Here is a 27,764-nt window from a genome sequence, read left to right as displayed (position 1 = left end):
GACAACATTGTTGTTACAATGTCTTATGCAAGCACGCGACAAGACGAACAATTTTCGCAATGGAACCCAGGGGGTTGCATCCTACATACCCGAGGGCTACCTGCATTATCCCACTCCAGAAGTTGCCAAAATACGGTAACCTCACTCACATCATGAGAAGCGACAGAGAAATCTCTTCCTTGCAGACGCAGGCAATAACGGATCGAAGAAAAACTCGTTTCCCTCTTTCTCTCTAACGGTATTATGGGTGTGAGTAGTGGTGGGGCAGGGGTACCTTAGCTGCTCCTAAAGCCGGTTCCAAACCAGCAGAACTCTGTAGAATTCCGAACCAAAAAAAACTTGTTTTGTGGTGTGGCACTGCAAAATCGACCATACACCCATGCTGTGCTAGCCAAACCCCAAAACCGGTTTTTTTGCGGAATTCTGCTGGTGTGGATCCGGCTTTAAACAGACGAAGGTTTTCTCACACACAAGCGCCCCAGTATAGATTCTCTTCCCCTACATCGATAGCTTCGAAAGTCAATATTACTTCGTGTTGTTGCTGGTGTATACGATCCATTCGTACATACAGATTAGTTCCATCAACGAACTAATACCCATTTCAATGATTACTCGACGGATATACCGAATCGGCAATTAGGACAACCTGTCACTCTAGGGGAAATAATGGTGATTTTACCTATTAAACGTTGTCAACATTTAACTCACGCTGAATATTCATATATTGTATGTGATATCCCTCTGGCAATATCCGTAAATGCTTGCAGGATCTGATGATTACGTGAATATCCGGGATATTTCCGGCAATCGATTCTGACTTACAGTATGATGGCCGAGAAATGTGTGATTTAGACCATTAGTGGCTTCGGTTGTATTGTGCAAATGGCCAACAATCAGTTTTATTCGTTAACGATATCGTAAAGTTTGTTTCGTAATCATCGTACCGAAATGGATCGATATCACACGGAACGCAACCTATCAACAGCCATGTTTGTGAGGATGTTATTAATCGAATAGATGGATAAATGCGAAAAAAATGTCTGTATTGTGTTTTGATTCAGCTGTTGCTGAACGTGACGGTGGTGAAGCAGTGAAGGATGATGATAATAGTAGTCTTCTTAGGATGAAAACTATCGTGATTAAAATTTCATACAGCACTTATATTCATTGATATGGGAACACACTTATTGATAGGAAAATGCGGTCGATAAAACGTTTGAATATTTGTCAAATGTGATTGATTTACGGCATTCCCGCAGAGGAAGCAAAGAGTGAAGTGCTTAGAGAACAGGGTGGACTCACATTTTCTTCCATATCAGAGCAATTAAATAAATAAATAACCAAAGAATCACTTAAAACGAAATTTGGTTAAAGAATAAACAACTTTACAGAAACCAGTAAAAAATGTTCAAAAACCAATTGAAAACAACGTTACACAAATCGGCTACTAAGAAAAAGAAAGGGAATAGCACAGAAAATAAATAGCTTACAGAAATAACTTAAAAACAATCACAAAAACTCAAATTCACTAATTAATTAATTACAATTCGGTTACAGAAACGAGAGAGCAAAACACAGAGACAGAAAAATATCATGAAATATATATTGAAACCACACTTACTGAAACCACAAAGTGGGATAGATACTTCAACTTTACCGCACACCAACTCCGGCCATATCGTCATACAGCAATTTTCTACCGATGCAGTTAGAACAGAAATGAAGGCGCCGTGTATCGGTGGTCGGCTCAGGTTCGATAGAGAATGAAATTGTTTATATTTTTTCCCAGGACCTAGCTCGCAGACCTGATGGTAGCCTTCATGGTGGTCGATCATGTCACCACTGAAACCATAGATACCGAAACTATAATGGACTTGATGCAGAAACCGAAACCACAATGGGATAGATGCTGGAAACTAAAACCATAATGGGATAGATGCTGGAAACTAAAACCATAATGAGATAGCCACAGAAACCGAAGCTCACAATGTGATAGATACCGAAATCGAAACCACGATGGGGTTGGGAAACTAAAACCGAAATCACAATAGTATAGATGTAGATGTAGGAATCAAAACCACATTGGATTAGATAATAGATACTAAAGTCGAAACCACAATGGGATGGATATTGAAACCGAAACCACAATGGGATTCATAGAAAAACTGGGACTACAATGGGATGGATATTGAAACCGAAACCACAATAGAATTCATAGAAAAACTGGGACTACAATGGGATGGATATTGAAACCGAAACCATAATGGGATTCATAGAAAAACTGGGACTACAATGGGATTGAGAAACGAAACTACAATTGAAAAGATAAGGAAATCGAAATCACAATGGAAAAGATACAGAAAACGAAGCTACCATGGTAAAAAAACTGAAACCGAAACTACTACAAGATACAGAAACCGAAACTGCAATGACGAAGATTCAGAAATCGATATCATTTCTGTAAAAATATATCGATTTTTCAAGATTACTTGAATGCTCCATTCTTTACTGAAATCAAAAGTGAAGACTATTACCATAACATAAATTATGACTACAAGTGCACTAAACGCCAAGTAAACTGTTCTGGTGCCTTTATTGATTATAATTTCCCTTTTTATTTGTTGTTATTTAAGATGGTTGCAAGGCCTTTTATACACACTGGTAAATAATTAAGTAAAATTAATAAATCTCACATATTTGTCGTGTTACGTATTTTTTTCTTCAAATACATTTTTGTTCACTGCGATCGACTGTGAACTTTTATTTTCTGGCTAATCACAATTTTTCAGTAATTTCCGTCATAATTATCGGATTTCTCACGTCTGGCGACATATTTTTAGGGCGAGCAGCAATATCGCGTGTTTTGGATGCCAAGTCAGTTCCAGTATTTTTCTCGATAGAATTTGGTCATATTTAAAAAATAAGAGTTATAGAAATCTCAAAAAAGAGAAAAAAAACACGGAACCAAAAATAAAACACGGTTACGAAAACTACCTAACAAAGAGTAGTCCGATATCAACTCATGTCTATGTTTGTTTGTTTTTTTTATTATGGAGGGACGACGAAAACACTCTGAATCTTGATTGAATCTCTCTCGTACTTCGTCAATTTTCGCAGTATATAGAAAATGCTATCAAAAAACATTAGCGGAAGAAACTTTTTTTTTTGACCGGTTTCAGCATCTTTTGAAATACAAAGAACAAATCTAGTTTTACTTTCCACTCCCCCCTCGACCTCACACACTAACCTTTCCGTGTTCGAGTTTTTTCTCTCCCGTAAATGTGGTTCCACCAACAAAAAAACTTTTGACAAAAAACAACCGAAAAGAAAAATAGTTGCGAGGGCATTCAATCAGTGGCCTGTAGGTTTGAAGATGGATTGCGTTGTCCCCTTCGAACGGAAGAAGGGGGAAAAAAAATCCCTTTCTTCTTCGTGTTTTCCCTCAACCTTCAGGTTCAAGTAAGCGAGAAGAGGGAAAGAAGAAAGGGAGATACAGCGAGGAGCAACAACGGAACGAGTACAAATGGTTTTTTGTGTTTCCCTCTATTTATTTTATTTACTCCCTGGGTCCCCATCGCTGGTTAAAAAAACTATAAAAAAAAATGTTTCTTTGTTTTTCTTTCTATATTTTTTACTTGTTTTAGGTTCGTGATGTGAAAATGACTTCTATTTTCTTGTTGATACTTTGCTCTTTGTCTTTTGATGTGTTCCCGGATGTTACCACCACAAAGGAAATGTAAATGAAATCAGGGAGGAATACCTAATGGTGTTTTATGGGTTTTAAATTGTGGTAAATACTTTTTTGGTTTTTTTGCGTAGAAAAGAATTTTTTTTTCTATTTGGTTTTGTTTTGCTTCTGGAGAAGGAGAGAATGACTTTTTGATATTATCTTTTGTTTCTTTTGTGACGCGCGTGACGTCGCGAATTTGGTTTCTTCCAGGGCTGGACGAATCTCCAAAACTTTACATGCCCAGTCGGGCATGTGAGTTTAAATAATGCATGCCCGAAACATGCTCCTAAATACTACCGGACTTGATTATTTCATTGTAGGAATCATTTCTCATTGTTAAAAAGAAAGCAAAAAAATAGCTTCATATTAGGACGCTGTGGTGGTCGAGTGGTTATAGTGCCGGACTCGTGATGCGAGGATCCGGGTTCGAACCCCACAGTGGTGGTCGGCTGAAGTTGGTTTTCTGTGGTTCCCAACTTCAAGGCGCAAATGCGAGCCGATCTCCCCGTTAAAAAGTCTCGCCACAGAGAGCAACAGTCCTACAACGGTAAATCATTCAACCATAACACTTCACTCATAGTTAGTAAAACTGGGGGCAGATGACAGCACTACACATAACAAGCATTACACAGAAACAAACTTTACGTCAGGTTGCACTACACGTACATTCCCGCATGTACCGATTCGTTGGGGGGTTCCGCGGGGGAGGGGGGGATGCATGTGTGGTGTAGCAGTAGTAGGTAGGGGCTCGGGGATCCATGATGTTCTTAAGTCAGCCACCTCGTTGGGCAATTTGCCTGTTGTGGCGTTGTATTTGTATTTGTAATAGTTTACGATCTTTTTAAGAAAAACATATATCATATTGAACACATAAAATTTCTTATCATTATTGGAATCGCGGATATGATTAAAACCAGCAGAGAGTTTCCTTACTGGCTCTTTTGTCAGAAATGTTTTTAGATTTAGGGTCAAATTGATCAATTTTCGGGCTATCGATCCTATTGATGCTCATAAAAATTAGTGCGGACATTGATTGAAAAATCTAAGATTAGGCAATTATAATTTTCCGCGCTATTGGTGTCTGAAAAGAAGTCGGTGAGTTACTGTTAATTTTGCACATGAAATCATAGTCGATTTGGGTTCCAGAAGCGGACTTGGACTGGTACGCGAGACAAGAGCACGACAGGCCGCAAAATATTAAGGGCCGTAAAAGTAAAATAGGCTAAAATGCAATAACGATTTATAGTGTGTCCTGTAAATGCTGATGCGGCCTTTATTTCATCGCCGTCCGTCGTAGAGGTATGATTCTAAATTTAAAAAAATGCTCAAAAGGTGTTCAAAAATTACCCTGTACCAGTTTTCAGGATGAAATACAGAGAGAATACTGTGTATGACAAAATAAAAAAAAAATAGATATATTTTTTATAATTTTTATACGGTCCCTTGTTGCCTAACTTCCAATCAGAGAGTTGTTGCCCTGTCTTTTCTGAGCCCAAAAAAAGGGAAATCCCATGTTTTCTACTGAAATGTTCAATGAGATATTTTAATTCCAAAATTTTAGAGAAGTTAGGAAATAACAGAAAGAAACTAATAAACTGATTTTGAATTCGAATATCTATGCGAACATTGTAGTTAAAAACATAGGATCCATTTTGTTGGACTCAAAAGAGACAGGGCAACACCTTTCTAATTGGAAGTTAGGGGACAGGGGGGACCGTATAAAACTTTTTAATTTAATTTTATTTTGGGACACACTTTCTTTGAAACCGAACACGGCCCAGGCTCTATCGGTTTTAGCCGATTTTAGAAAAAAGTGATGGCAACAGCACGCGGTGTTCCCAGGTGGTCACCCTCTCAAGTACTAACCGCGGCCGATGCTGCTTAACTTCGATGATCGGACGAGAACCGATGTTTTCAGCATGGTATGGCCGTTGGCTGGGGCACACTGTATTTTCACTCCCAAAAACTGGTACAGAGTAATTTTTGAACATATTTTGAGCATTTTTGAAATTGAAACCATACCTTTACGACACACGGTCGACTACATAAAGGCCGCATTAGAACTTACGGGACACTATAATCCATCGCAACTGCCTAACAGAGTGGTTGCTGGAAATTAAATACGAATAACTAGAGAAGCTTCTAAATAGCAATCATTTGGGGAGTACCATATAAAAGTTTTGTGAAAGCTCTTTGATAAAACGTGAAAAATTCAACCAATAGGATCACCGGTTGGATTTGCTTGAATGCAACCGATGCGCCTATTGGTTGAATTTTTCAACTTTTATAAAAGATCTTTTATAAAACTTTATAGTGTGATCCCGGCCTTAAGCCCGGATTACACTATAAAATTTTTTTTACAAATGCAACCAATAAGCTGATCTTATGAATTTATTGGATGCTTTTTCCAAGTTTTATAAAATAACTTTCATAAATCTTTTAGAGTGAAATCCCATCCTTAGATTAGTCACTTCTGAAATTTCACTTTTTTTTTAGTTTATGGTCTCAATATCGTGTAAAATATACCTGTGGGGGGGGGGCACCAAAACTATTCAAGTGCTTAGGGCTTTCAAACGTCTTAATCCGGCCCTGAGTGAACGCCGTACGTGGAGAACGTTGTTTAATAAAAACATTTTTTTAAAGTTTTTTAACATATATATATACACTCATGTCCATAAATTAAGGATAATTCAGAATCCCACGGAAATCGAAATCTAAAGTAAAAATTTCACCTGTAGAATTATCACACACATCTGCAAGAATGATATGCAAATTTCAGGAAGTCACCAGATGATGCCGATAGTACGTCACAATGACGAGAGTGTAAGAGGGGGGGGGGTTATATAAGGAATGGTGGCAAAGAAGTAAAATTGTTCACAAGAGGAATGTAAGGCGCTCAGTGCCATAAGCGAATAGTTATGACACAGAGGACGCATGTGGATGATTTTTTACGTGGTAGAATTATCGGCCGCCTAGAATGTGGGCGTACTCAGATGGAAGTATCCGAGGAACTTGAAATTGCCCAAAGTGTCATCTCTAAGCTTCGGCAACGATTCCAAGATAACGGAAATGTCAGTAGACATTACAGTACAGGTAGCCCCCGAGTTACAACGCCGAATGAAGACCGGCATTTGGCAGTAACTGCCAAAAGAAGCAGACGGAGCACAGCATCCGACCTGTCTCGTCAGCTATCTGCAGCCAAGGGCACCACAGTTTCAAGGCAAACCGTGTACAGACGTTTGGGAGATATTGGTCTATATGCTCGCAGGCCTGTCAGATGTCTTCCGCTCACGACAACTCACTGTCGGCAGCGATTAGCCTGGAGTAGAGAACATGCAATGTGGACATCGTCACAGTGGGCTTGTGTGATGTTTTCCGACGAGTCCAGGTTTAGCTTGCAGTCTGATTCACGTCGGACTTTCATATGGAGAACGCCAGGTGCCCGTTACCACCAAGACAACATCATTGAACGACATCGTTACGGTGGTGCAGCGTTGCTCGTTTGGGGTTTAATTATACTGGGTTCCAGAACAGATCTGCATGTTCAAACCGGAACCATGAAAGCCCAAATTTATCGGGACATCATTCTGGAACAACATGTACGTTTGTTTAGGGGTGCCATGGGCGCATAATTTGTGTTTATGGATGACAACGCCCGTCCTCACCGAGCAAACATCGTAAACGAATGCCTTGAATCTGAGGATATAACCCGTATGGAATGGCCAGCATTCTCACCTGACTTGAATCCGTTAGAGCATGTGTGGGACATGCTTGGCCGACGAGTTGCAGCTTGTCAACCACCTCCTACATGTGTACCGGAACTTCGGAGAGCACTGCTTGCTGAGTGGAGTGATCTTCCCCAAGATCAGATCGATAATTTGATACTCAACATGCCTAGGCGTTGTACGGACTGTATTTCATCGCATGGAAGACATACAATGTATTAACCATCATACCAACCATGTAATAGTAAGTTTTGTAAAGGAGATATTTTTTACAATTGCTGCAGGGAGCAAAAATCGTAGTTTTTATGAATGGTATAATACATACACCATCGTTTTTGTTCTTTAATAAATGGGCTTTATGAATAAGTAACGTTTGTTTTGTTTCTGAACCTTTATTTTCCGGAGCTGACATTATCCTTAATTTATGGACATGAGTGTACTTGAAAATAATTTTAAATATTTAAAAAGAAAAAAAAATTATTTTTAAAAATTAAATTTAAAAATCATCAAAGTATGTAGTCAATTAAACATTTGCAATGAACAGAACGGCTTATAACTTTGGTCCCGTCAGTGGCAGTTGTTGGCAGGTTTTATTGTGTAAAATTGTAAAGTATGGACAAAAGGCAGTTAAAGTTGCTAAATCTCCTTTATCTCACAAGGAAACGGAGGGATAGACGTGTGTGGGTACATGCTATTGATGAACAGGGACCCTCGTATGCCGTTTTTAAGGGTATTTGTGGCAAATAATTAAAAAAATTTTTGCAAAATCGTCTTTAAAAAGTAGCCAGAGATGCAGATGAATTCGCTCCGCATCGTGTGAATAGCTCCGAATAACCTAATTGTCAAAACTTCTATATGCGTATGCGGAGCCCGCACTTAGGTTTTGACACATGGGGACGACGTCCGGGACCCGCACGAACACTTCGAAGTTGCTGGCGAATTTCGGCTCGTCTGTCAAAATCTCAGTATATTCCAACTGTTAAAACTTCTTCTCCGGACCCGCATCCGATCCGTGTGGAAGGGGGCCTTAGGGGGTGTCTGACAGGTGCGGTAGCACCAAGGCCCCATGTTTGGAGGGCACCGTACTTGCAATATTGATTTTCATCCATTCTGGAATTCTGAATTTTCATCTATATATTTTGAAATTGTGAATTTGCATCCATTCTGCAATTCTAAATTTTTATTTCATACGTTTTGAAATCCAAAACTTTCATCCCTTCTGAAATTCTAAATTTTCATTTCATTCTGAAATTTTAAATTTTCATTTCATTCTGAAATTATAAATTTTCATTTCATTCTGAAATTATAAATTTTCATTTCATTCTGAAATTATAAATTTTCATTTCATTCTGAAATTTTAAATTTTCATTTCATTCATTCTGAAATTTTAAATTTTCATTTCATTCATTCTGAAATTTTAAATTTTCATTTCATTCATTCTGAAATTATAAATTTTCATTTCATTCATTCTGAAATTATAAATTTTCATTTCATTCATTCTGAAATTATAAATTTTCATTTCATTCTGAAATTTTAAATTTTCATTTCATTCTGAAATTTTAAATTTTCATTTCATTCATTCTGAAATTTTAAATTTTCATTTCATTCATTCTGAAATTATAAATTTTCATTTCATTCATTCTGAAATTATAAATTTTCATTTCATTCATTCTGAAATTATAAATTTTCATTTCATTCTGAAATTTTAAATTTTCATTTCATTCTGAAATTTTAAATTTTCATTTCATTCATTCTGAAATTATAAATTTTCATTTCATTCATTCTGAAATTATAAATTTTCATTTCATTCTGAAATTTTAAATTTTCATTTCATTCTGAAATTTTAAATTTTCATTTCATTCTGAAATTTTAAATTTTCATTTCATTCATTCTGAAATTATAAATTTTCATTTCATTCATTCTGAAATTATAAATTTTCATTTCATTCATTCTGAAATTATAAATTTTCATTTCATTCTGAAATTTTAAATTTTCATTTCATTCTGAAATTTTAAATTTTCATTTCATTCTGAAATTTTAAATTTTCATTTCATTCTGAAATTTTAAATTTTCATTTCATTCATTCTGAAATTATAAATTTTCATTTCATTCATTCTGAAATTATAAATTTTCATTTCATTCATTCTGAAATTATAAATTTTCATTTCATTCTGAAATTATAAATTTTCATCCATTCTGAAATTATAAATTTTAATTTCATTCATTCTGAAATTATAAATTTTAATTTCATTCATTCTGAAATTATAAATTTTAATTTCATTCATTCTGAAATTATAAATTTTCATTCATTCTGAAATTATAAATTTTCATTCATTCTGAAATTATAAATTTTCATTCGTTCCGAAATTCTAAATTTTCATTCATTCCGAAGTTCTAAATTTTCATTCATTCTGAAATTTTAAATTTTCATTCATTCTGAAATTATAAATTTTCATTCATTCTGAAATTATAAATTTTCATTTCATTCATTCTGAAATTATAAATTTTAATTTCATTCATTCTGAAATTATAAATTTTCATTTCATTCTGAAATTATAAATTTTCATCCATTCTGAAATTATAAATTTTAATTTCATTCATTCTGAAATTATAAATTTTCATTCATTCTGAAATTATAAATTTTCATTCGTTCCGAAATTCTAAATTTTCATTCATTCCGAAGTTCTAAATTTTCATTCATTCTGAAATTTTAAATTTTCATTCATTCTGAAATTTTAAATTTTCATTCATTCTGAAATTATAAATTTTCATTTCATTCATTCTGAAATTCTAAATTTTCATCCGTTCTGAAATACAAATTTTTTCGGAATTTTCATCCGTGCTGAAATTCAAAATTTTCATTACATCCGTTCTGAAATTCTGAATTTTTATGAATTCTGGAATAATTCGCTTCATAAATTCTAAATTTTCATTTTCATTCTGGGAAATCTGCATTTTCAACTCTTGGAATCAGTTCTCGCATTTATTCCGAATTTTCATGGTTCTGGAGAGAGAATCATTTCTTTCATCAATTTCAAATTTTCTTCAGTTCGGAATTTTCATTAATATATATATATATATTTCAATTTATATTAGTCTTTTCTTTTGTATGGATATTTTTCAGCATTCCTGTATATTTCATATAATATGAATTTTTGTTTTTTGGATGCCGAATCCCTCATTTCCACAGAGTATATAAAATCGGGCCCGAGTGGCCCCGAAATTATTAACGCACCTCTGGCTCCGCTTTTAAGGGCGGCCCTGGCTTTACTCCGTTAATAAAATTTTGAAACAGAATTTTTTACATTCGACTAGCCTTTAATGATCTTAATTGTTCTCATTTGATAATTGCCAGTGATTATGCCAATCTGGGATTATGTAATATTATGATTATTTAATAGCGCTCTCTTTTCCGACCTTCCTGTACATATGCCTTGACCTCAACACGCGCGAACTTCTCCTGACATCCTGCCTCTCTCTACTACTACTACTACTACTACGAGCAAGCCTTTGCGCGCGCGCTCTCCATTTCATCCTCCGTTCTCGGTCGCCACAATCGGCTCTTGATCGCTCCCTCCTTGGCGAGATGCGAGCCGACTGTCGCCAAACTGATTTTCTTATCTCGTCTATAAACGATCCTTAGCTATCCCCCTCCCCTCCGCTCAACGTACACATGGGGGCCACCATTATCGGATGCGAGACCCGGTGTGAAATTATCAGCGGGGACAGAGGGGTCTTAATAGTAGAGCACGGGCCACTTCATTGGTTTGAAAACGTGCCGCGGTCTACTGAAGTGATCTGGAACTGTGCCACGAATGACACAAGTGATGTCAACTGCACCGAAGGTCTTTCAAATGCTTTCAAACTGTGTGTTCCGCGAGTCCCTCAAGTGATCTGGGAATGAGTCGTTGGCCATTTAACTCATGTGGAACTGCACCGCGGGTCACTTGAAAAGTGATCTGCCTAAAATTAGGTTTGAGGTGACGGACCCCATCACTCAGATGCTTCCCACAATCTCTGGATCACTCACATGCGTCCATACTCTCTAAGCCACTCTTATGGTCACACACGCTGACCTAATCCCTTGTTGTCTAGATCAGCGGTTTTCAACCGGTGCTCCACGGAGCCCATCCGTGTGCACCTCCCAGGGGCTCTGCGGCGACTCGAGGGAAATAAAATGAATCAGTAAATTTGATAGATAAGTAAATAAGAGAGGCCTACAAGGTTCTGCCATAAAAATTATGTACAAAAAAGGGCTCATCGAGTCAAACAGGGCTCCGCCATAGAAATTATATAAGGAAAAGGACCCGCGAGTTAAAAAAAAGGTTGAGAACCGCTGGTCTTTTTTGGTCACTCATATGCTAGCACACACTCATGCCACTCTTTCAATCGCTCACCTGGTCCCTCGTTTTGTAGGCAGAGGTGGATATGAGGTATTACTTCCCCTCCCGCATTCTAGTTTATTTTGCTTTACGAATCTTTTCTTAAATCTTCCACCCCCTTCGAACTTATTGCCCTGGGATATAGACCGTTTATTCCCCCCCCCTCCCACTATTAATATGAAATTATGCATATGACCCGTATTTCACGGGACATTTCTGTAATTTAGACCGTCCATACTTATTTTGAGACCCCCCTCCGACTAGAGGGGGCGTCCCCTAACTGCTTACGTGGTGAGACGGCGGTACGGAAGCCCCCGTTGGGCCCGGCCAGAGCTCTCACTAATGTGTGTGCTCTTTTTTTTTTTATTCACAAAAGAGCCCGTCACTCACGCGCGAGCAAATAAAAGCAAAATCGTTAATTAATGAACAGTTAATTCACGATTTCGCTTTTATTATGTCATAATTAATTAACGATTACTAATAGCGATGATTGATCTTTGGAAAAACTCCTTTGAATTTAGTATTCCCCCTAGAAATCGGATACTTAGTGGGAAGGTATCATAAGTATCCGTTAGTAGTTTTATAATGGAAAGTATCCATTTTTTGTGGAAGTATCAATTTCATAGTAGAAAGCATCCGTTTTATAGTTTAAAATATTTATTGTGCGAAGTATCAAGAGGAGAGAGCAAAGTATCCGTTTAATAGAAGAAGGTATTCCATTTTGTAAGGGAAGTATTCGCTTTATAGGATAAAGTATCGGTTTTGTAGTGCAAAGTATCGGTTTTATAGTGGGAAGTATCCGTTTGAGTGGTAAGCATTCGTTTTATAGTGCAAAGAATCCGTTTCGTAGGGGGAAGTATCCATTTTCTGTGCAAAGTATCCGTTTACTACATAGATCCCCAACCTTTTTTTGTCCCACCACCCCCCTTATTCAGAAATTTTTTTCTCCCATCGCCCCCAACGCAATCTCATCCATAGGTTCCTATGCTATACCCGTAGTTTCTACAGCCCCCCCCCTGGAACATTCCACCGCCCCCCCATGGGGCGTTAACGCCCACGTTGGGAATCACTGGTTCAATACAACACATTCACGCCCATTCCAACATTAAACAATTCGTTAGAAGTTCCGCAGAGCAATATGGACAAGGTGCATGTGTGGTTTAATAGTAGTGGAACCTCCTCTAACGGACACTACCCGTGTTAGCGAACGCCTCCCATTAACGGACACTTTTCTGATCCCTGGTCCCGGGGAATAGAGCTGTAATGTATTTCACTCCCAGCCATGTGCGGGGAAAAATAATTAATTGGTTTTAATGAAGAGAAGAAGGGTTATAAATTTTTCTATATTTATATCAGACTTTATTTGGGAATTATGCATAATCGTCGGTAAAAGTGATAATTGTAGTGAAATTTAATGGAACTTTCTTTATATCGGGACGGTTGATGATTCTGCGTAACCAACGGTGTACCATTTTTACATACAGTAACATATGGGAACCAATTGCGACCGAAGCTAAACGTAGTATAAATGCGAAAGCCGTATAAACGAGGTTCTAATGTATATCGTATCTTCCCAATAGCGGACACGTCCCGTCAGCGGACAAAAGTTTTGTGTCCTATGGGTCTCCGCTATCCAGAGGGTTTACTGTAGTAGGAAGTTTTTCCATGTTGAAATATTTTTTTTTCCTTCTTTCATGTCCAAATATATATTTTTAATGTTGAAATTATTTTTCCTTTTTTCATGTCGAAATATAGTTTTTCATGTTGAAATTATTTTTATTTTTTTCATGTTGAAATTATTTTTATTTTTTTCATGTTGAAATTATTTTTCCTTTTTTTCATGTTGAAATTATTTTTCCTTTTTTTCATGTTGAAATTATTTTTCCTTTTTTCATGTCGAAATATAGTTTTTCATGTTGAAATTATTTTTATTTTTTTCATGTTGAAATTATTTTTATTTTTTTCATGTTGAAATTATTTTTCCTTTTTTTCATGTTGAAATTATTTTTCCTTTTTTTCATGTTGAAATTATTTTTTCTTTTTTTCATGTTGAAATTTATTTTCTTGTTTATTCATGTCGAAGTATGTATTTTTTTATGTTGAAATTAATTTTCCTTTTTTCACGTCGAAGTATGTATTTTTTCATATCGAAATTTATATTTTTCATGTTGAAATTATTTTTCCTTTTTTTCATGTTGAAATTATTTTTCCTTTTTTTCATGTTGAAATTATTTTTCCTTTTTTTCATGTTGAAATTATTTTTCCTTTTTTTCATGTTGAAATTATTTTTCCTTTTTTTCATGTTGAAATTATTTTTCCTTTTTTTCATGTTGAAATTATTTTTCCTTTTTCATGTCGAAATTATTTTTTCTTTTTCATGTCGAAATTATTTTTCTTTTTTCATGTCGAAGTTATTTTTTCTTTTTCATGTCGAAATTATTTTTTCTTTTTTTCATGTTGAAATTATTTTTCCTTTTTTTCATGTCGAAATATAGTTTTTCATGTTGAAATTATTTTTCCTTTTTTTCATGTCGAAATATAGTTTTTCATGTTGAAATTATTTTTCCTTTTTTTCATGTTGAAATTATTTTTCCTTTTTTTCATGTCGAAATATAGTTTTTCATGTTGAAATTATTTTTCTTTTTTCATGTCGAAATTATTTTTCCTTTTTCATGTTGAAATTATTTTTTCCTTTTTTCATGTCGAAGTATATATTTTTTCATGTTGAAATTTCTTTTCTTGTTTATTCATGTCGAAGTTTCTTTTTTCACGTTGAATAAATTTGATTTTAGTGAATTCGTTTTTTCTCCCCACGCCATATATTTGTTACGAGTGCGAATTAGTTTGAATCGAAGTGGAATGATCTAAACTATATAAAGAGTGATCAATTCCATCCCGAAAAAATAACATTTCACAGAGTGAGCGAAATTGGCGATATTACGTAATCATTGGCGAGATGTTTTTCCTACATTTTTTAAAACATCCCAGCAACCCTAGCGTGACTGGGTCAAGAAGCCGGTAAAAGAGAAGAGGAGGAGGGAAAAGAGATACTAGGAAATTTCTCGCTGTCGTCTGTTTTTCGTTCCCTTCCTTTCCCCTTCGTCAGAAGACGGAAGGATCGTGTTCGGGTCGGACGCGTACCGAGTCTTATCTTTGTTATCATTCATTACAATTTTTTCGGATTTTTATGGTTTCTTTTTAACACTGCGAGCAACTTTCTTGATGATTCAACATATATTCGGATAAATATTGAACACTTTTAAAAAATAAACGACGATGAAGTTACGTGAAGATCATCTACTTCCGGAGAGAACTCGGGAAGGTGAGAGAATATATTCCGTTTATTTATTTTTAATCTTACACACACGTATATAATGTGGATGTGATCTAGTTGTCCCTTGATTCATTGACGCAAAATTTTAAGACATGATCGAGTGAGGCCTTGACTAAAAAAAAAAGAAGATTAATAATACATTTGTAATCGGACCTGTGGACTTATTGCATAATCGTAGCGGAACCTACAGCAAGTAGTGCTCAACCTTTCGGGGAGGGTGGGCCAATTCATTGGTTTGAGAACGTGTCGTGTGTCACTTCGGTTAGGGATCTGGAAATGTGCCGCGGGTCACTTAATTGAAGTAAGAATGTGTTGTAGGCCACTTCAATGATCTTCAGTGATATGTAAATGGTCTGATAATCATTCAAGTGATCAGAGAATGCGTCGCGTGCCGTTTGAGGGATTTGTAAATGTGCCAAGGACCACTTAAGTGATGTGGAACTGCCTCACGGGTGACTTAAGTGATCTGGTTATGTACCGTTTGGTTCATTTTCAAAAAAATTGGGTTTCGGGTACCGGGCCACATCGGTTGACTCCGAGGGCCACATTTGGCCCGCTGACCATGGGTTGAGCATGTATGACCAAGGGTTAGTTAGTTGAGTTGTAGGCGATGAGAGAAAAAAGTTTCTGAAGAAACGGGAGGGGGGGGGGGGCGATGGAACAAAAATTTTGGAAAACTGTGGTCTAAATTGTAGTTTGAATTCTGATTTGCCCATTAGATTGCTTGAAATGACCGCGGTGTGAAGTGCGACTAAATTTAAATGAGGACTTTTAGTGATGTCTAAATAAGTGTGATATATTATCTGCCAGCTTGATACCAATAGAGCAGGGATTTCCTAGTTTTTTTGCGTGCCTTCCCCCCCCCCCTCTCAAGTTTCAAAATGTCCACGCTCATCTTCTACGCATTCGAAATCCTCATCTGAGTAACCAAAATGATGAACCCAAGTACATCTTCTAAAATACCGTTACCGTCTTCTGAAAATTTTCAAGCTCTTACCAAATGTTCCAGCTCTCTTACCTACTAAATTCCTCACTTTCCCACATTCTAAATCATCACCGAAGTGTCCAACATCTCTGCACGTGTTGAAGCTTGTATTCTACGTGCGCAAACTACTCTAAAATCTCAACACTCTACCGTAAAAATTCCTAAGCACCTCTTATAAGTGTCCCCCCTCTCTTCTCCACAGTGTTCAAAAGCTGATCTTTTGCGTGTCTTCACTCAGCTTTTAAATGTTCACACGCATTTTTAACGTTTATAACGTACCTATTTTAAGTCTTCAAAGCTAGTCTTTCAAGTTTCTACGGTCCTTGTTTAAAATATGCATGTTTCTTTTCTGAAACATTCACCCTCTACTAAATGTCACTCTTCTGAATTAGTCGCTATTCGCTATTATTTTTCGTAAAAAGAAGAGCGTGGATATTTTAAAAATATCCACGCTCTTCTTTTTTCTAAATGCACGTGTTCATCTGACGTGTTTAAACTCCTCTAACAAGTGTACACACTCTTGTAATGATCCATGCTCCTTTCCTAAAGACATGGGCGGAGAACAGAGATACGGGGGAGAGGGGGAAAAGCAGCGTCTATGATGAAGCCAACTGATCTAATATGCATGCGTATATATGATTTGGCATCATCATAATGCTTCCCCCAGCTCGCATTATCGTGCCCCCCCCCCTCACGCCTTCCATGTCTATCTCCGCCTATGCCTAAAGAGCTCAATCTCCTCCTTTTTCAAAGGCTTTTCTATGGGTATAAGCTTTTCTTTTGAGCATCCTACCTCTTCTTGTAAAATTTTCACTGTTCTCCTCTAAAGATGCGTCTACATGTGCGTACTGCGCGTTGCCCTTGAGTGGTTTGCTGAAATTTTTCCCTCAATGTGTACGATTGTCCGGAAACATCTCATTGCGAACCAAGCAACGCGCACTGAACGAACGTCAAACTTGGGACGACCTGCCGACGGTCGGCAGAGACTTGCAGTGCATCTGTTGGATTTTGTATGAAGAAGGCTGTGATGCAACCGGTTTTTGCGTGAGACAAAAAAGAAGAGAATGAAAAAAAGTCTGGCGTATTTCTTTTTATTACCACACAGTCAAAGCGAGTAAGTATACGTAAGCTTACATTAAAATGCCCAAGCTCACCTTCTAAAGGGCGCGGTAGCCCAAGTCGATAAGATACTCGCCTAAAGGATGTTTAGAGGTGTCGCGAGTTCGATACCCAGTTCGTCCTCGTCAGTACGTTCGCCCGACTCTGGAGTTCTGTTCTCAAGTATGGAGCCCTTACAAAATCAAGGACATACAGCTCCTCGAAAAGCCACAGAGGTCGTTTACTAAACGAATACCTGGCATGAGCGGTCTATCTTATTGCCAGAGACTTAAATTTCTGGGTTTACACTCACTGGAATGGCGTAGAATCGCTGCAGATCTGAAGATGTGCTACAAACTAGTCCACCAAATTGTTTATCTACCATCGAGAGAGCCTTTCTTTGAGATCATAGACAGGCAAGTTAACCTACGTAGGCATCGCTTCCAAATAAGAATACCAATGGCTAGAAGGGATTGTTTTTTCCAAGGATATAGATGCCGTGTGGCAAGAATATGGAACAGTCTTCCATCAGAACTTGTATGTGCCTCCTACGCAAGATTTGCTTCCACTATTGGGGATTTCGACCTGGCTCCGTATGCGAAGTGCTTCCCGTACTGACTATTATTTTTTTTTTTCTTCCAGTATAAGTGCATTTCATGCCTTCTGGGGTTATTGTAAATAAATAAATATAAAACTTTCCTGACACGGGTACAACAGAAACGGCGACATGACCGCGGAAAAAATTGCTACCGCAGGAAGTCCTCCATCGAGGGGTTAGCGCACCGACCTCTCGATAAGGATAAAAAACACGCCTGCCATTGGGAATCGGCAATAAATTGCAGGTCCCGGTCTGATTAGCCCTCGTGTGCAGGAAATGACCGTGGTGCGACAAAAAGGATCAAAGGAATCATCTTCTGAAATATTTGTATCGATGCTCTTGTTCTAAATACTTGCGCTTCCCTTAACCGAACTCTTCTTCTAAAACATCTATGTTTTTACCAGGGCCACAACTTCATTAGAGGGGGTTCTGGTACACCACGAAGCAGCTCTCTGACAACTAAAGAAGCCAAAATGCGTGCTTGCCGGGGCTGATCGAGTTGCAGCCTTATGTCTAGATGTTTGGTATCGTGTCTAAATTGTAGTTTCCGGACTAATTTACCCTATTAGAATGCATTAAATAACTGGTGTGAAGGGCGAAAAGATATAAATAAAGACTTTAAGTGACATTTGATAAGTGCTTGATATGATCTCTCAATTGATAACAACAGAGAAGGAATTCCCAAGCTTTTAAATAACTTTTAAAATGTGTACGTTCATCTTTTGAGATGTCCACTCTCATCATCTACGTATTACAAATCCTCGTCCAAGTGTCCGCAATGTCCAAGTTCATCTTCTAAAATGTCCGATCTCTTCGTCTGAATTTCCGCTTTTATTCTCTGCACATTTGAAATCCCCGTCTAATGGGTGTTCAAGATCTTTTTATTTGAGTGTCAGAGCTCGTATTCTAAGGACTTGAATTCCTTTAAAAAAAAAACTCTAAAAATACCCACCGAAAATAATAATAAGTCTGAATAAGCAAAAGTGTTATAAGTCTAGTAAAATGTCTAAGTTTCCCCCCCCCCTTTTTCCAAGTGTCCAAACTTCTCTTCTAAAATATCCAAGCCCATCTTCTGCGTGAATGAGTTCTGCCTTCAAGTTCCTATTTCAAGTGAACTACGATCTTTTCCCAGTATATGTTCATGCTTCTTTCGCAAAATATTCACCCTCTTCATGATGTCACACTTCTGAAATGCCCGCGATTGTTTTTCAAGTTTCTAAGCTCTTCTTTCAAAATAACCACGTTCCTCTTATACGTGTTCACGCTCCTCTTTTCTATATGTACGTGTTAGTTAAACTTACACGTGTTTAAGATCTTCTAAAACGTGTACACGCTATTTTTCTAAGAGTCCGTGAGATAGTCTCATGAAGGGTATAAGCTCCTCCTTCAAGCGCGTCCATCTTCTTCTTTTAAAACGTCTACGCTCTTCTTTTGAGCATCCGCTCTTTTCTTAAAAATTGTCCAAACTCATCTTTCGAAGCATCCATGTACTTCTTGTAAACGTGTTCACGCTCGTCTCACAACTCGGGAATTTCTAATAACTCTCCGAGCTATGTAAGTCCATGCGTCTCTTCTAGTGCCGTGTTCCTACCCCCCTCAAATGTTCAATCTTCTCTTCGTAAATGCCCACGCTCTTCTAAAACGCCCTTCATGTCCAAGCTCCTCTTCTTTAATGCTCCGCTCTTCTTCTGAAATGTCTCTGTGCGTTTCCTCTAATTGTCCAAGCTCCTCTTTCTAAATGCTCATGCTCTTCTTCGAAAATACTTATGTCTCCTTGCAAACGTCTAAGCCTTTTGTTTCCCCTAAATGCTCCCGCTCTTCTGAAATACCGAAATACCCATGTCTCCCGAAATACCTATGCTTCCCCCCCCCCACCTCCACACTTAAGTGGCTAAGCGCCTCTTTATAAATGCTAATGCTCTTTTAAAATGCCAGTGTTTTTCTCCCAGAGTGTCCAAGCTCCTCTACTTGAATGCTCATGCTCCTCTTCTATAATTATCATGTTTTCTCATTGAAACGTCCCTCTTCCCAGATGCTTACGCTCTTCTGAAATATCCACATTTCTCGCTCAGGCTCTTTTTCTGAAATGCCCATGTCCTTCCCATAAGTGTCCAAGTTCCTGTTCTTAGATGTCCACGCTCTTCTTTCGTAACTGCTCAAAATATCCACAACTGTTCGAGGTATACACAACTGTTATCGCCGCGAGGCCCTGGTGCGCCTCCGGCAAAAATATTCGGTTTTTCGAAAATATTCTTTGTTGAACAGCTCCGGGGAGCCGGCGAAGCTCGTTGAAGATAATAAGCATTCAATGGGGGGGGGGATAGGAAGTGGCGCCTCAGATGTAAAAAGTTTGCTAACCCTGGTTTAATGTATGCGCAACTGTTTCGAAATGTCCAAGCTCTTCTAAGTCTCTAGCTGTTCTTCAGGCTTCTCTTCTAAGTGTTGAAGCTTTTTAGTAAGTTTCCTTTTCCTTTTACGGGATGCCAACGCTTTTCTCCTAAGCGTACAAGTCCTTCGTTCCAAGTGTTTGTTTAATTAAGACCAGACTCATCCCTGGCAGATCGTTGTGAAGGAAACGATTTACGCCCATCCAATGTCCAAGTAGTGCGAGATCATCTTGGCAATTATTTGACGTTTGAATAATTACTCCACGTCCTGAATGTATATTGAAAATACGGTTCCTTCGCCAATACACCACAGATTATACAAGCTCAACCCCACGGCCCAGTGGACAATGTGGCGCTCGGAGTCATCTGGTGTGGCCCGCGACCAACAACTAAATCACTCAAATGGCTTACGAAAGATTATCAAATCACTCTTGAGTGACCCCGTAGCACATTTCCATATTACTTCAGTTACTGTCGGCGCATTTAGTGATCATTCAAGCTGCCAACGGTGCATATCCAGATCACTTAAGCGACCCCACAGCACGTTTTCCAAATCCCTGGAGCGACGTGCCGCACACTTCCTGTTCACTAATAGTGGCTGGCGGCACACTTCCAGATCACTCAAGTGCAGGGGTGGGGATTTGGTAACCTCTGGCACTAGACCAGGAAGGGCGCCGAGTTTACTCTTTTCTGTTCAAAATAAAGCGTGTGTGGGTGGCGTCAGAATGGATACCGGGCGACAAAATAAATTTCCATTCCTAGTTGCGGACCTGCTCGGTGGCCCTCGCACGCTTCCAGATCACTTGAGTGGCTCGCAGAATACTTACAGTTCGCTTCAGTGGCCGTGGCATCTTTTTAGATCGCTTCAGTGGCTCTTCGTATATTTCCAGATCACTCAATTGATCCACGGCACACCTTTAGATAATCTAGGTTAGTGACTCGCGGCATATTTCCAGATGACTAAAGTGACCTACAGCATCATCTGAGTGGGCCGTGGCACGTTTCCAAACCGATGAAGTGGCCAGCATTCTCAAAAAACTTGAGCATATTTACACTATACATCATATATACTCAACCCGTGGGCCAAGTGTGGCCCTCGTAGTCACCCGATGTGGAACGTGACTTTGAACCTAATTTTGTAAAAAATGAACTAACCGGTACATAAGAAAATCATTTAAGTAACCTGCTGTGCAGTTCCACATCACTTGAGTGGCCAGCGACACATTCCCAGATCACGTAAGTGACTTTCTGCGCTATTCCAGATTACTGAAGTGTCCCGCAACACATTTACAGATCGCTTAAGTGATTTGCGGAACGACACATTTTTAGCCAACTTCGATTCCGTTTCCCAAATATCCCGCTTTTTCCGACGAAGCCTAGTTCTACATAATTTAAGTGACCCGCGACATAGTTACGAATCACTTGAGCTACCCATAGTATATTTGCAGATCACTTGAGTGACCAACGACGCGGTCTCAGAGCACTTAAGTGGCCACCGGCACATTTAGAGGTAACTTAAATGACCCGAGGCATATTTACAGCTCACTTAAAAGATACTCGGTGCAGTTACAAATCACTCAAATGGCCCGCGGCATATCTCCAGATCATTTAAATAACTCGCGGCACGTTTACAGATCGCCTGAGTGATCCGCGGCATATTTACAGATAGATCTCGAGTGACCCGAGTCACAGATCACTCAAGCGGCCCGCTTCCAGATCACTTGTATGACCTGCTGCACATTTATTGATCACTTAAGCGAAAAATTTACAGATCACTCGGCGCTGTTCCAGATCAACTAATCAAGTGGCCCGCGACACGTTTTCAAACTGATGAAGTAGCCCCGCACTCTTCAAAAGGTTGCACACATTTGTTACATATACTTGTGTCTCTCAGGCCGGCATTAAACTATAAAAGTTTGATAAAAGTCCTTTTATAAAACTTGTAAAATGCTACCAAGGAGATCATCGGTTGCATTTCCTAGAATGTAACCAATAATCTTATTGGTGACATTTTTTCAAGTTTTATAAAATAATTTTTATAAAACTTTTATTGTGTAATCCCGGCCTTAAAACTCGTCTAGGATATCATGTGACCCGTGTAATGTAAATCAACATTCCATTCATTTAACGTAATCAATTTTGTCTTGATTTGGTGTTCATGATGCATGAACATGATGCTCACATGCGAAGATTTCATGGACAAATAAACAAAACGACTCTTGGAAAGTAATCAAATCTGCTTGATCACACAATGCAAGCTTGTCTAGACGGCGTTTCTCCAATCAGCAGCTCCATATGTCCAGCGCCATCTTTAATGAGTTTCTGTTGTTGTTTATTTTGGCGTCTTTTCAAGTGCTTATTGGACCACGAAAAAAGTCTCTTTGTTTTTATACTTCAACACACTATACATTTGGAGTCGCCAAATTAATGATTGGGAAACGTTTGGCGCGTCTCCAATATTGGTAATACGTACATATGACCGTTGACGAAACTGTGAGCATCTTTGGTTCCGGAACACAAGATGGCGTCCTCTTCGACGGCGGATGAAAAAGCACGTGACCAGGTTGAACTATCTCCATGAAGAGATAGAGATGGACGGCTTTTTTTTTCCCCTCAGCCCAATATATCAATGAAACAGATATTTTACGGATTTTATGCCGAGGAAAGGAAAGTCACCTGGTCTCAGCCGAGACTCGAACCCAAGCCCCCTTCCATACCGAGCAAGCATGCTACCATATACACCACTGAAGACACCACCCTGCCTTCCTTATAGACAAAAAAAAAAGGCATCTATCTCTACCGTCCCACCTGGTAGCCATCAGCTGAAGTTAAGAGAGGCTACTAATGCTATATACTACTTCAGTGCCTCGCCACAGTGCATGAAATAAGGAAGGCAGGGTCGTGTCTCTCCAGTGGTGTATACGCGCTCCTCCAAATGATCAGTTTGCTTGCCCCTCACGTCTGGGAGCCAAAGTTCGATCGCCGTGACGACATTTGGCTCACCGTTACTGACAGGGCCGTCTAGAAACGCATAGTCCCATACGGAGGCAGGTTAATTTGCGAATGAAGCCGAGCAGGGCCGGTTCTGGACACTTTTCAAGTGTAAGCAAATAATATTTTGGTGATAAAATAAACGCTCCTCCCCTTCAGTTGGCGCCCTAAAAAAAAATCGTTGGCGCCTTCTGTGGTTCGCAGGATTCAAGATCTGGCCCTGAAGCCGAAGCAGGTGTCTTTAGCTGTGAATGGAGAAGAGAGAGACGCATCTTCACAGCTGTAAATGGAGAAGAGGGAGATATCTTCACAGCTGTGAATTGAACGGAAGGAGACATCTTCACAGCTGTGAATTGAACGGAAGGAGACATCTTCACAGCTGTGAATTGAACGGAAGGAGACATCTTCAACTACGAATGGAGAAGAGGGAGACATCTTTACAGCTGTGAGAGGGAGACGCATCTTCACAGCTGTAAATGGAGAAGAGGGAGACATCTTCACAGCTGTGAATTGAACGGATGGAGACATCTTTACAGCTGTGAATGGAACGGATGGAGACATCTTCACAGCTGTGAATCGAACGGAAGGAGACATCTTCAGCTACGAATGGAGAAGAGGGAGACATCTTCACAGCTGTGAATGGACAGGAGGAAGACATTCTCAGCTGCGAATGGAGCAGAGACAAAAATTTTCAGCTGTGAATGGAACAGAGGGCATCGTCGGCTGAGAATGGAGCGAATGCAAGAGTGTATCTAGATGTGTCATGGGGGTGGGGAACTTATTGTGTAGGTTCTTTGGCTTGTCTGGTATTTCACGGGGACAGGAAAAAGTTTCCCGTTTTACTTATTCGGCTCTTGGGAGGGGCGATCGCCTCATTGTCTTCTCTGGATCCGCGCCTGCCTCGGTGGGTCCCCAGAGCACCCACTTTGCTAGGGTGCCTACTCATAAGATGACCCTACTCATGAATGCCCTAAATTGGGCGTTCGAGGTAAAATAGCCCCAACTATAAGATAGAATTTTCCGTGTTATTCCGAAGTACCTCTTAGGCAAAGACACAGCGAGCATCTCCCCACGAAATTACCTATACGGTATCGATTTAAATAATTAAGATGAAAGTATATAAAGTATTCATTTACACGAGCTCTCGTAAAGAGGGAGGGGGGGGGGCATAATCACGAACCCCCCCCCCCCTTCTGTTCAAGAGACGCATTGTGTTCCTCGGGAGGTTTTCCAACCGTACTACACACGCCTCATATAAGACAACATACTTAAGCAAAATTAAAAGAAACTTATCGTTCCCACCACAACGCACAGATACACGCGCACGCTCGCTGCCGCCCCATTTTTAAGAAAGAAGACGCTATTATTTATGTTTGGCCCCAAAGAAGTTTCGGGGCCTCCGCTTTTAAGACTCCGTAATGGCTTCTCGGGAGAAAATTTTAAGCCTCTTTAAAACAATAATAAAAGGGACGGGGAAAAAAAACAAAGCAAACATTTTTAAAGCTCGGTTATTATTAAAATCGAGGTTACATTCGTGACGTCGGGCAATTCATTAGCCCCCCCACCCCTTCCCCGCAATTTTACCTTCTTCCTCCCCCACTCCTTCAGCGCCCCCTCCCCTCCTTTTTTGAAATTAAAAGCTATGGGGGCCCCACCGCGGCCGTTATTATTATCGTCTTTCTCTTCGACGTTGATAATTACTTTTCCCCCTTGAATTTATTTGGACTTCCGTTTTAAGAAGGCTTTTGTGTTTCCGGGTGTTTACTTGGTTCGAGAAAACATCTGGGAACCTCCACACACCCCCCCCCCCCATCTCTCTTCAACCCCCCCCCCCTTTAAATACCTAATCTTGGTTTTTTTCCGAATTGGTTTGGTTCCCGGAGGTGGGGCGGGAGGCAAGGAATAATTAATTTTTCCAGCGCCCTTGAGAGGTTTCGGGACTTAATTTGGGGACCCCCAGGATGTAAAGAAACGTTTGATTGGAGCGAGAACCTAATTTGAATGAGTCCAAGATGGTGGTATTGTTTTTCGGTTACATTGGGGACTTGAGGGGAGGTTGGGCAGGTTTAAGTTTCGTAATGATGCCCGGGTTGGTCTAGCTTTGGTTTCGATCCCGAGACAAGTGTCTCGTGTCCTAAGATGATGTCACGTTCCGCTGTTATTGCGAAGGTTTCGACAGCTGGCTAATGCGAAGATTAACCCAGGAGAGAAAATTCAACAGCCTTTGTGCTGGGAATCGAATCCGCGTCCCCTCTCACTTGGCAGATGAGAGCGCTAGACCGCTGTTTTGTTGCACGTGGGTTGCATGGTGATTTGTGGTTGTCTAGTTGTGTTGTATCACCCCCCCCCCCTCCCAACGTACACGACATCAGCTTTAACTCTTTTAAGATCACGGACGAAATATCTCGTCCAAACGCCAGTGGAATAAATTCAATCCAGTTCCCGGCAGTTTTTCTCTCGCTCTCTTCACGATCGCGAAGCTGTATTGTAACCCTATGAACCGAAGTTGTTTTTTTCCTCCTCTTTTTTTCTATACGCCTGTTAATGATTCCTTCGCACATATAATGCTATTTACACGTAAAAGCCAAAGAGAACACTTGGGGGGGGGGGGGGTGAGCGTGAAAAGTAAACTTTCCTGCATATTCTCTTATCTACTCATCTACTGTACTGTTTTCCCTCTTCTATTTATTTGTTTTTACTTCCTTTTCTTCTCTTCTATATTTTGCTTCCTCCTCCCCTTCGTTTTTCTAATGTGCGGTTAGGTTAGAACAAGGTTCCCAGATTTACCGCCAATACTTCAAATTTGTTACCAAAAGCCTGCACGTGAGAAGATGGAACACACACTATTACGTAAGCAGATGATTCACTTCACTTGTGGAATATAGATGGCGGCACTGAAAAATCAAGCGCAACACTACATACGCACTCGGACTGTTAGGTACACGCACAGTTAGACTTCCGGCACAACTCACTAGGTAGTAAATCGCCCATAGATGGTGATAGACCTGAGTTGTGCTCGGTTTGAAAGAAAGAAAGTACCACCTATAGCAGAAGGCCTCCTCGCGAAGCTCGTGACGTCACTGAAGAACCTATAGCTATTGGATATATACTACAAAAAAAGGGTAAAGATGACACATGCGGTCGGCCTGTGACATCCATTGGTTATAGGTGAGATGACCTTCAGTGACGTCACAAGCTTCGCGCGGAAGCCTGCTGCTATATATGGGGCCGTTCAAGTATTACGTAAGCAGATTTTCAGCCATTTTTTAACACCCCCCTCTTGTCAGCAAAAGTCAGCAAAACACTGATTCCCCTCCCCCCCGTCAGCAAAATTTCGTCAGCAGCTTAGAATATTTCATATCTTCAAAAAGGGGTGGTTGATGACGTAAGCAACCTTCAACCTCCCCCCCAACCCCCTTTTCATCAAAAATCAGCAAATTCAAAACCCCCTCCCCTCGATGCTGACGAAATACTTGAACGACCCCTTAAGTGCTGTGTGAAGTTAGTGCTGCCATCTATGTTTCGAGTTGTGAACGAAAAGTAATGATTGAATATTTGTATTGTTGTGTGTGTGTGTGGGGAGGGGGGACCGGTCGCTCTTTGTTACGGAGAGATCGACACGAATTCGGAAAAACAACAAAACAATAGGAAAGAAACTTCAGTCGACAGCGCCGCGCGCACCTGCGTGGGTCGAACCGGGATCGTCTTCGCATGTTTATGTGACGAATTTTGGGTAGGCTCGACGTGTATATACTACCATTCATACTTCATAGTTTTTGAGGCCGTGAATTCAGGGACACCATCATTCGATACGGAATTTAGGGTTATGGCGCTAGACCGGAGTTACGCTCGTTCCCCCCCCCCCCCATCCCTCTCGTCATGCACGAGACTTTCTCAACCAACCCCCCGTCCCGTCCCCCCACCTCCATTACATATTTACGTACATGAATATACATCATCGTTTCCAGCTTGTTCGTCATTCGGAGATGTCCTGACATTGATGTATATCCACTCGTTGGAATCTCGCGAATCTTGGAATGTATCCAGGACGTGTTCGTTCAGATATGAAGGGAAAAATTTCCCATCTTCGGATATATATTTCAGAGCCCCCCCCCCCCCCCCGTCCATACTCGTCTAATGTACAACGTAAATTTCGTGCAGGTACATACGAAAAGACGGAGAAGTCGATGGCTTTCGAATTGCATATGCATATATGTGTGCTGTAAAAAAAAATCTCTCTCTAAAGGATTATTTCGTGCCATTTATTATTTGTCGAGGGGAAAAAAACGGGACTCATTTCCGGGACGGCTCTACGAAATAATTCATTTTCTTGGATACTCCTGTTCCATATTCTATTGAGGCAATAACCCCATTCCCTGATCTTTCTAGTCATTCCCTGATAAAAGATTTCTAAACATGTTCCAGAGCTTATGTATCCTCGAATGTGTTGCCAACATCTAATCTGAAGGATTTATTGCGACCGACCCGGGTGACCCAACAGGTCTCAGTTTCTGAACGACGGGATTTGAATGAG

At 39.6% G+C, this 27,764-nt stretch overlaps 1 protein-coding gene and 1 pseudogene across 2 annotated transcripts in view; one reads left to right on the top strand and one right to left on the bottom strand.

Moving 5' to 3' along the window:
• LOC149065016 (uncharacterized) overlaps positions 1-27,764 on the top strand; it is a 194,484-nt gene that overhangs the window by 60,765 nt on the left and 105,955 nt on the right. Inside the window, exon 1 of one of the 2 annotated variants that reach the window (XM_089254373.1) lies at positions 15,067-15,159. The exons of the other annotated variant lie outside the window; for it this stretch is intronic. The gene's annotated coding sequence lies outside the window, so the exon portion shown is untranslated. Of the gene's footprint in view, positions 1-15,066; positions 15,160-27,764 lie in introns of those variants that run through there. 2 annotated transcript variants of the gene reach the window in all.
• On the bottom strand, positions 5,548-5,666 carry LOC149065017 (5S ribosomal RNA; annotated as a pseudogene).

The sequence above is a fragment of the Pholcus phalangioides genome, unplaced genomic scaffold (assembly GCF_987345545.1).
Source record: "Pholcus phalangioides strain wild (caught in Gottingen) unplaced genomic scaffold, Ppha-v1.0 ptg000041l_1, whole genome shotgun sequence".
Taxonomy (NCBI): Eukaryota; Metazoa; Arthropoda; class Arachnida; order Araneae; family Pholcidae; genus Pholcus; species Pholcus phalangioides.
Note: the sequence above shows the minus strand (reverse complement) of the source record. Positions and strands in the feature narration are given on the sequence as shown.